Genomic DNA, 11,389 nt, shown 5'->3' with positions numbered 1-11,389 from the left:
GGTGAGACCTTTACCTTTTCGTTTTTCTGATCTCTCAGCAGCAACAGAGACCTTGCTCATTAGTGTGATGTTATTAGAAATGAGTTTCCATTGTTAAAATTAGGGGCTTTCTAAAAACAAAATGGATGCGAGAGATGGGCTTCTGCTTGTGAAATCTGTGGTATTTAAGACAAGAGGATTGGCTAAAATGTTTTGGGGTTATTCCTACACTCTTATGAACAAGTTTAAAAGCCTTGGGATCCCTTTTATTTCAGTCTTCATCTTTCACCTGTAGGGATGGTGTCTGAGGTTTTATTCTTAAACTGTCCTGTATCCAAGATATTGGTTGAGAGGATTCTAGTTGTGTCTGTTCCTTTTGAAAAACTGAATCGTGACTCTACATGAGTGATTCTGAAAGTATGCTTCAGGGCCTTCCAGGGGCCCTCAAGACTTGAAAGAGGTCTATGAGGTCAAAATTATTTTCCTAATAGTAAGGTTATGTTTGTTTTTCTCACTCTCATTCTCTGATGAGTACACGGTAGAGTTTTTCAGAGGCTCCGTGATATGTGAAAAACATCATTGCTCTGCCAGCTAGAAGGAGGTGTGTTTATATTTATAAAAGTTCTCAGTTTTATCTTCCAATGCAGTAAATACTCAGAGATATAAAATATGTAAACAAAATCTCTTTGGGGTCTTCAATCAATTTTAAGAAGGTAAAGGGTTCCTGAGCCCCAAAAGTTTGAGAAACCCTTTTTTAGATTGTTATCATATGTGCCTTGAGTAAAACTGTCATGCAAGATACTGAGGGGGTTCAGAACACACTACTCTAAAATATGGCACCTTGGAGTATTAAACATCTTAAGATGAAGGAATTTGAGCAAACGGCAAAAGCAGGAAGGTGGTTCTGATATCCCCCACCTGCCTTTTTCCCTGAAAGCAGGAGATAAATGTCCCATGTGAGAGGTGTCCTCTCTGTACCTGGAAGAAGGGGGACATTCTTATCACGGAGACAGGAGATGTCAGGTTGAGAAGGCTGGATGCACAAACCATGTTACTTCACCATTGATTAAACTCAAACCCCTCTATCTTGTCAGTTCTTCACATATGTATTGTTTCTTTGTCTGCAAGGGTATAAAATCTTTCTGCCCTGGTCACTTCTTCATGGGTCTTCTTTCTCTTGTGAAGGTTATCGTGTACATGTAAACATTTTTAAAAATTGATATGCTTTTAACTCTGTCTTTGCCTATGTAATTTTCAGACCCAGCCAGGAACGCTAAGAGAGTGGAGGAAAATTTTCCCCTCCTCTGCAGTGTAATAGGAGTGCATATATTTTTGGAGAATTAAACTTTATCCAGCTTACAGAACAGTTTTTCTCTTACATGCTAATTAATGTCTATATCGTCATAAGACTCATTAAGCAACTTGCCTTATATAACCTGGTAGCAAGGAAGAGGGTATCTACACTGATCTGTAATCCTTGGTGAGTATTATAATTAGCCCCAAAGAATTTAGTGGTTATTTGTGTTCATGCTGGCTTAGGTCAGTCTATAGCAATAATGAAAACCATAAAGCATATGCTCAGGAGATTTGGGATAGAGGGTTAGGAAGCTGGAGGAGAAATAAGACTAAGGGATGAGAAGATAGAATGGAATCTAAATTCAGGCAGAGAAGAGAGGAGGGTGAGGTGTTGGGGGAAGGGCTGGTATGGAAGGAATGCAGAGTTCTAGGTCCTAGAAAAGGCAGGTGGTCTGGAACTTTTCCATTCTCAGCAATTCCTGAAACAGTTCTCTGGAGGCTAAGCCAGCCCTGGTTTTCCCTTCTGGAGAAAGACGTTTCCAGAAGAGTAGAGCCTACAGAAGTATTGTTGCCCCCTGCCCCAACTGCTTGCAAAGACTGAGATGATTTATTGGAGAACAAAGGCATTAAATATCTCAGTTAGGATAAAGAGACTGAAAATTAAAATGCAATTAATTAGTCAGTTAACCAGCATGAGTTATCATTTTAGATCTTTTCCTCTTGGGAGCTCTGAGGACGGAAGAAGTTGTTCCAAAGAGCCACGTGTAGAGACAGGAAGAAGAGGGTACTGAAGGCTGAACTGCCAACAGACATGTATTAAAAATTTCCATAGGGCCCCTGTGGCTGGGTTAAAGACATCTCCTGGCCTGGGTGGTTTTTCAAACGTAATTAATATACACAAAATGTTATGATAAATCACAGAGAAAAAAATGTGACAATGAGTGTGTATATGTCTATGAATGACTGAAAAATTGTGCTGAACACTGGAATTTGATACAACATTATAAAATGATTATAAATCAATAAAAAATGTTAAAAAAAAAAGATTGTGTGCCCTCTGCTTATCAAGTTTGGGAAGACTTTTAGTCTAAGGGACTTTTTTTTTTTAAATAATGATTTAGAAATTTCTGAGAAGATCTGTCACTGAAAAAGAAAGAAACAGAATATACTCAAATCCATTCAAGTATAGGTGACACGACATTTTTCAGTTCCTGGAGCAGCTCAGTAACAGTCTTTTCAAAACCGTTTGCCCTTGGTCTTCCTGGTCTCATCCAGCCTCTTCACTCTGAGTCCACTGTTTCCACCTCTTCATCCCTCTTGCTGTCAGTAGTGGGTTCTGTGTATCCACAAGGCTAGAGCAGACCACAGAGGCAGGAGTGACCCAGGCTGAAGTGGATGGTTACCGTCCAGAGCAAGGTGCGAGCTAACGGTCATCATAGCACAGTGGTTATTCCCGTGCAGTAAAGGGGGACCTGGTTATTTGAGCTTATAAACTCCTTGAAGAATAGGCAATGTCTTACCTTGCTTTATTTTCACAACACCTAACCCAATGGCATACAACAAACTCTCAAAAAGTGATCATTACAGTGGCTATCCAAGGGTGCGGTCACTGGGGAGATCTCACTTTCTGAGTCACACAGTTCCATTTTGTTGGAATATGTGTGTTTTTAAAATAACGACTGCAGATTGTTTCCATAACCATTAATGTCATGCAAATAATTTTAAATGTATGCATAATAGTTGAAGAAAGTCCTGAAAGCAAAGGTGAAGTAGTAGCTTGGGGATGTCAAATCAAAAGGAAAGTCCTAAACACGGTTGAGAGACTAAATGGACAAGGAACAGTAAGTGGCAGGAAAAGCAAGAGAGGGAGACATGAAAGTCATGCCCTGGTAGGAATCAGCATCCACTGTCCAAATGAGGCAGGACCCAGATATAAGTTCAAGCTATGCTTTGGGGAATGGGGCAGGAAGAGAGCATGAGAAAAGAATAGACCATAACTTCTTATCTTTATGCTCTGAAATGAGGAAGCAGATCAAAGATGCCCCAGGCACGTCACTTGATGTAGGGCAGGGACAGGTATTGGAAGGAATAGCATTCTAGGCAAAAAGGCACACACTGTAGAAAGACTTAAAGACAGGCAAATGCTTGTTGTGTCTGAAGAAAGTGAGTGGGTGAAGCTGAGTGAGGCGGGTAGCAATAGACAAGTTTAGAGGAGTAATAAGGGACAGATTATGGAGGCCTTGCCAGGGCTGGGCAGCCCTTGCAGGGCATGAGGAGGCAAGTGACGTGACTAATTCAGCTGCCATGTTGAGAGTACACTACACTCAAGGAAGTAGGAAGACTGGTGATGTGACAATTTCAGAATTCCAGGTGAGACAAGGTGAAAAACTGAAACAGTGGAGATGGCTAAAAAATGTTAGAATTATAGATATATTTTGAAGACAGGGCCAAAAACATTTGCTGAAATAGTGAATGCAGGGTATGAAATAAAAACTAGAATCAATTATGATGATAGTAAGGGTTCTGGGCTGAGCAACTGGAATGATGGGGTTGCCATCAACTGAGAGGGGAAGACTACAGATGGACCAGGTTTGTAGGGAAAGACAGGCTTTCAGTTTTGATGTGCTAAATTTCATTCGTCTATTAGACATCCGAGTAGAAAAGATGAGTCTGGAATAAAAGGGAGAGTTTGGGAGTCACGGGCATGAGATGGTTTAAAAGCCATCTGATCACCAAGTGAGTGAGGGTAATTACAGAAGACAGGAGAACCAAGGACTGAGTCCTAGAGCACTGCAGTGTCAGTGAAAAAAGGGAAAAACCAGCCACGAAGACTGAGGAAAAGGGGCTAGTGAAGTAGGGAAAAAACAAGAGGATATAGTGTCCAAGAAACCAAAGACGAGGGAAAGACAAATGAAGCTGGAAAATCAGTAAGACGATGACTGAGTCCGAATACTTCCCCATTTTCTTTGCCTTGATCCAGGTCCTGACTACTCTTTTCCTCCTTGCTTCCAAGATTTCCTAAACAATTCTACAGATCACCATTAAGTCCTGGAAAACTGCCCTCAATGTGGTTTCTCTTCTGCTTAGGAGACCTTACTGCTAGCCTAGGAACCAGTTCCTTAGCCTGGTTTCTGACGTTATTGCTAATGTGAATTCCATTTTCTTTTCCAACTTACTTCCTGCTATTCTCCAATTCAAACGCAATACTCCAGAAAGGCTAACGTGTCTTGCAGACTTTACTTCTCCATGATTGTAGGTCTATATCTTGGTTGCTCTTTCCCTCTGAAACATTCTTCTTGAAATATTGCCTTGATTCATACAGGTCCTTCAATGTCTACCTCAGGTTGCTTCTTCCCAGAGCATGACCTTCTTTTTGATAAACCTTCAAGGTGTTAAAGACAGTGCAGTTCTTATGGTTGGTTTCCAATCCATAAATAGCATCACATGAGTGTGTTTTCAGATACTTAAGAATCTTTTTGAAAGTCTATTTCTTTACCTATTTAATAAAATGAATAATGTCAGGATTTCCTCTTAACTTGGGAGAGTGGATATTTGCATTTTAAATTTCTATTTTCCTACTCTTCTGATATCTGCTGTTAGCTAATAGGTATAAAATTTCATTAAGATCATTTCTATTTCAGGTTCACATGTATGAAATGAAGGTAATTTACATGTTCAGGTGATGCTGGAATTCCTGGGAGACTGGAGAATGAGGAAGATGTGCTGTACCAATCATAAGACCTTAGTAGATGGACTGTAACCTGAGGCTCTTAAGAAACACTAACTGCAGGTGATCATTTTGGCTTCTAAAATCATGAAATTGAAATATGTACACCTTGGTAACTGCTCCGTTGATGAAATGAAAATAACTGCTTTACTTCAAATAGGGCTTGGGCCTTAAAATTAAAAGGCAAGTACGTGAGACACAAAGATAATACAATGTTAATGTTTCAAAAAGACCATTGACCAACTCTACAAGGACTGAATTGCTTTTGCGTTAGAGAAATAGCTTTTGTATTGTCTATGTTTTTAAAACGATATACAAGCTTTTTAAAAATTTTATCTTTTATTTTAAACTTTTTTTTTCATGTAGGTACTGGGGACCGAACCCAGGATATCATGCCTGCTAAGGATGCAGTCTACCATTGAGCTATATACACTCCCCACCCCGATAAACACCACTTTTGAAGTTACTTTCCTTGTTTATTCTAGGATCAAATGAGCAAGCGTGCCACTGGATTAATTCCTTCTTTACCTTCCAGAAATTGGCTTATAGGCCAGCCCGTGCCTTATATTCCAGTAAAACTTAAAAATCTTGTAACCAGCCACGTATGTTCTCCCTTTCTTATCATGGAGTATTTTGCATACTGACCCACAAGTGAAGGACAATGAAATATAGTCTGTATTTTTCACATCAACAAAAGGTTAATTAATTCTATCAATATCCCCCGAAAGCCCAGTGTTTAACAGCACTGTGCAAGACTCTGAGGCATCTTGCTGAATGAAGTCTGAAGTGCAGAAGAATAGAAGTATTGAAAAAAAGAGTCTACAAAGAATATGTTAAAATCAATTCCAGAATTTCCTGAACTTTCTAGTATACAAATAATTCACCTGAATTGACAGTAACCTCCTTCTGACCAAGAGTTAACTCTTGGTAGATTATGGCAACAAGAGTGAGAGAACACAAATAACAAATATAAAATACATACTTTGAAATACCCGCTGTTGCACCTTCTCAGATTTGTTTCCCTTTGTTTCCATTGTAAACCCATGGCAATGTTACCTTTATGTTGCAGAATGGTCAGTACTCAATGTTATCTCTCTTTTAACCCATCAACCAGAGTACATAACCATAATACTGTGTTAACGAAAGAAAATATTGAAATACATACATAAATAAATTTAAAAAGTTAAGAGAGAAGAGTGTGAATAATCCACCAATTAAACACTAACTAATGTTTGAGAACAGGCTATGTTTGTAGGACTAGACCCTTTTGGTATAATTTTATAAACATACAATTTTTTATTGGAATTTCTTAGTGTATATCATTGCCAGAACTCTAGAGTAAAAAAGGAATGGCTTGTATTAAATTTACTTTGTTAACTGCTGAATATCTCGTTAGCCAATATAAAACACAATGTAGTGTTCACACGCCAAAGAGAACGTATTTCACTTAGATTACTTCGTAAGATAATTTTTTCCTGTCTGTTAAGCAATAATGAGCTTGCTACATTGTAAGAGACAATTATTTATAGCCTATACTGAATATGATCCAGGTTCTAAATGTCTTCCATATTTTTTGCTCATATATATTTTATTTGACCCTCTTACTGCCCTGACACAGTAATAGACTATAATAGTGAGCTCATAAAATGCAAGAGCCTTTGAAAGATATTTCCTTAACTCTTCAACTAACTGGCTGGAAAGTTAATTTGACTTCTCAGGTTATTAACATTGTAAATGATAACATAAGGTAACACATTTGGAATCTGAAAATGCTTTAGGGAAAAATACATACTTAGTGAACACAGAAAACATTTGAGTGCAGAAAAAACTGATTCCATTTTTAAAAATAATAATCTCTGACCAGCTTTGGGCTATTGATGATTCATTAGTTGACAACTTCAAATTAATAATTAATTCACTAACCCTTAGGGTGACTGATTCAAATGAGCTGGATAATAAACACTGTTAATGTCTACTAAAATATATTTAAAATCAACTAAGAATATTTTCTCACTGATTCAGTGATTAAAAATTATAAGCTTGGGTTTTATTCCAAAATAAAGTATAAATGGGATGCCTTTTGCCATGAATGAGTTTTCAATAAGTAGAAAAAAAGACATACGGCATTCTCTCCTCTCTCTATTCCCCCGAATCCCACATTTCTTCCTTCCCTCCTCCAGGTCTTCCTGCCTTCCTTCTAGCACATGTGGTTTATTGAATATGGATGCAAATGACTCATTTCAGCTCCACAGATCTTGTTCAAAGATAATATAATGGCTCAGAAGGGCATAAAGACATAATTTTCATGGCAGAGTTATGCAGTCAATAATTCAAACACAGGAAATCAATGTATAAAATAAGTACTGAAAATTCTCATTCCAAACCCTGTGCCTTCTCTAAATGTCAGTCTGTAGTATATCACCCCCTCACCAACCCCATACATACTTCGAAGATGTTATGAAAATTTCAAACTGTATCTTCTGCCTGAAATTGTAGATAGTTTTTTCTTACTAGTCTTAATAAACTCTAAAGCTAATCATCAGATTTTGAATATATATTTTTAAAAAATGTTTTTTTAAAAAGCCTGGTTTGACTTTAATTGACATGGATACTGAGAATCAATAGTTCTGGATTTAAGTCACGATTCTGCCACAAAATTGCATGTTCCCTTGGGTGTAGCTCCCATGTCATTATTGCTTCTCTGTTCCAGATTTTTAATGCTTCTATTAGCAAGGATTCTATCTTTAATACCACAAATATTGTGACTTTGTCTAGATTATAAACAACTGTACTGCCAACAAGACCTTCACTTTTAATTTGTAGAGTCTACATGCTCCTGGAGACAGTCCATGCTCTTTGGTGTTGAGAAAGAATTAAGAGACTTTTTAGAAATCTCAAATTATTAAATGGCCTATGGGACAAAGTAATTTTCTTAATCATTTTTATGATAAAACAAGTGCTAAATCAACTAGTAGTAAAGAGAAACAATAAGAGAATACATGAAGCTTAAGATTATGGGGAAAACCAACTTCATGTGAGAATGACAAGATCCAATGGGTAAAGTTTTCCTGTATCCTCTTTATTACTTATTTTCTCTTTCCTTATATGCCAGCAAAAGAACAAACATAGATGTAAATAAGTTTACCAAAGATGTATTCCAAGATAGGCACTGATCTGTTAACCTATGAAGGTTGAGTGACCTAATTCCGTCACGTTAACGAGCCCTGTTCTTGGGCAGGCCTGATTTTTAAATGACTATCTCAAGATGACATCAACTATTGAGTAAAAGGCACTTCAGTGAAAAGGGTCTTTTCCTCCCTCGTGCCATCGCCCTGGGAGAAAGAGCACGTAGAGAGAACCCAAGTGAATGACTTCAGTGTGAATTCAGATCAAAAGGACTTAAATCATCAAATGGGGATCCAATATCAAGGTTATATACCCTATTATTGATACAAGGTCTAAAACAGGATTACAAATAGGGTGGGGGAAGTATAACAGGGCAATTCATTGAAAGTAAGAGACAGAATAATCTATGTGTGGCTCTTATGATTCCTACTTAGAGAACAAGCAATTAAGATTTTGGAGCAATCTGAATACCATGGCAGTTGAATACACACTGCTGGCAGGTCAACGTTTTAATATTTAAAGCACTGTAAGTAAAGTTTTGGTAAATTGATGGATTTTAAAAAAAATCTATTTTACTTCTTTTAATTATTCATGATGTGTTTTTATAAGGATTAGAAAGGGTTAAATTTGAATTGCTAAAACAAGTAGGTAAAAACTTATCTTTATCCAGTAAACTGTTAATTGCTGGTATAATATCTTTGATACAGAGTTGTGCTAAAAACGGTTTTCTTCTTAATGACTTATACTGATTACCACTGTTTCTTCTAAAACTATATAGACAGAAACATTCATTTGAGCCTGAAAGCTTTTATAATTGATGGCTGTTCTTAAGCCAACTACAGGGTTTTCTAATTTTTGTTATGTATCAAAAGTAGTATTTCCTACTTCAAAGAAGCTCTACCACTTTTGTTTAAATTATTACACTAGAGGGGAGGGTATAGCTCAAGTGGTAGAGTACATGCTTAACATGCATGAGGTCCTGGGTTCAATCCCCAGTATCTCCTCCAAAAATAAATAAACAAATAAATCTAATTACCAATGCCCCCCCAAAAATTTAAAAAACATTTATTATACTTACATTAAGATTATCAATGCTAATGTAAATGTAAAATTGATCATACATTCTGCTTTGGGCCACCTGCCATCAGCTGGTATGGATAATTATAACTCTGCTTATAAGTCTGCTGACTGCTGGCTCACTGTTCTGAAGATGCTCATTGGTTTGGGGAAAAATATTAGATCCTTATGGCTGCTGTAACAAATTACATAAAATTACATAAAATTAATGGATTAAAATGACACACATTTATTCTCTTGAAGTTCCAGAGGCCAGAAGTCCAAAATCACTCACTGGGCTAGTCAAGGTATCGGCAGGGCTGGTTCCTAGAGAAGCACTAAGGGCAGAATCCATTTCCTTGTTTCTTCCAGCTTCCAGAGCTTCCTTCCTTGCATTTCTTGACTCATGGCTTCTCCCTCCATCTTCAAAGCCAGGATCTTCCATCCTCTCCCTGCTTTGGTCGTATCACCTTCTCTTCCATCTCCTTTTTATAAGGACCCTTGTAATTAACTTGGGCTTATGTGAAACACGCTGGATAATCTCCCCCATTTTAAGAACCTTAATTTAGAGCTGCAAGTCCATTCTGCTACACAGAACATGGACACTTTTGAGGGGGCTTTATTCATCCTACTACAGAGGATATTCTTGGAGGGTAGACTGGGGACAGGGTGAAGGTTAAAAAGCTCCTAGGTGACACTTGCAGGTAGTAATAACCCACATTTGTGGAACGTTCACTACGTGCCCAGTGGGCACCATCCTGGACCCTCCGTGAGCTTCAAACCATTAACTCTATGGTAATCGGTTTTCAGCCCAGGGCACCAAGAACCCTGGAGTTCAAGGGATAGAAAGGACCTGATATTTTATGTTCTTATTCACCTCACCTCACATTTGAGGAACTAAGGCTTGAAGTTAAGAAATTAATTGAAATTGAATTAATTGAATTGGAGAGATTCAGTGATTCATTCAAGGCTACACAGCAAACCACTGGGGGCCTGTGGTGCCCTCCTCACCCAATCCAGGCTAAGAACACTGAGCTTCCCCTCTTCTCAAGGGCACGCCTCATGTGATGGGCACACCCCCAAATTCTATGTTTAAATCCTAACTCTGCGTAATTCAGAATGCAACCATATTTGGAGACAGGGCCTTTTAAAAGGTGATTAAGGTGAAACAAGGCCTCTGGGGTAGGGCTTGAACCCACACGACTGCTGTGGTCAGAAAAAGACAGGCACCGGACACGCACAGGGAGAGGGCGGCCTTCTGCAAGCCCAGGAGACAGGCCTCAGGACAAACCGAACACCTTGATCTTGGACTTCAGATCCAAGAAAATCAATTTCTATTGCTTAATCCACCCAATCTGTGCTATTTTGTATGGCAACCTGAGCAAACCAATATAGCCTAGACAGGCCGCGGGCCTCAGAAGCTCTTTGAGCTGGAGGCAGCTAGGTCATGGTCCAGACTCCCGGGGTTTCCCAGAGGAAGAAATGCAGTTTATAAGTAATTTTCAACATTTATAAAAGCCTAAGGGAAATGTACAAACATGCAGTCTAACTAAAATTCCAGGTTTCATTGCTTTGGAGTGGAATTATATCAAATCAGTATGGTAACATCAGCTATCTCATATTCATCTGAAGCTGTACTTAGCAACAGCAATGTGGTTTTGATTAATTAAAAATGGAAAAGTTTTAAATTATTTAATAAAGTTGATTTCTCTGATAAGTAAAAAACTCAGGCTCTTTAATGGCGAGGCGGTAGAACAGGAATCACTGCTATGAGCCCCCAGTTCCTTTATTTAAATCTTCCAAAAACCATGCTGTTTAATCCTCTTCAAATTACTAGAGCTTTTTCAGGAGTAAACTTAGCAAATTATATGGCTTTAGTCACTTGTCACATCAGGGGACTTGAGAGCCATTGTCTTCAAATTTGGGAGTATCACTGACATTTGTTAGATGCTATGTATCTGGTTATTTTCCTGAAAGTCACTGAAATTTTAAATGAAAATGATCCTAAGTGTATTAGTCAGGGTTCTCCAGAGAAACTAAACCAATAGAGATTTCTCTATCTATTTAGATGATAGATAGATACAGACATACATACATACATAAATTTATTTCGAAGGATTGGCTCTCCTGATTGTGAAGCCAAGAAGTCTTACAATCTGCCCTCTGTCTGCAAGCCAGAGAAGCCTAGGAAAGCAGGTGGTGTAG

At 38.1% G+C, this 11,389-nt stretch overlaps 1 non-coding gene across 1 annotated transcript; it reads left to right on the top strand.

Moving 5' to 3' along the window:
- Positions 1 to 9,058: 9,058 nt before the first annotated feature.
- Positions 9,059 to 9,132, top strand: TRNAV-AAC (transfer RNA valine (anticodon AAC)). The gene has a single exon. It is a non-coding gene; the product is annotated as a tRNA-Val (tRNA).
- The last annotated feature ends 2,257 nt before the right edge of the window (positions 9,133 to 11,389 follow it).

This window comes from Vicugna pacos, chromosome 8, assembly GCF_048564905.1.
Source record: "Vicugna pacos chromosome 8, VicPac4, whole genome shotgun sequence".
NCBI classification, from domain to species: domain Eukaryota; kingdom Metazoa; phylum Chordata; class Mammalia; order Artiodactyla; family Camelidae; genus Vicugna; species Vicugna pacos.
The sequence above is the reverse complement of the archived record's forward strand: the minus strand, read 5'-3'. Positions and strand labels throughout refer to the sequence as shown.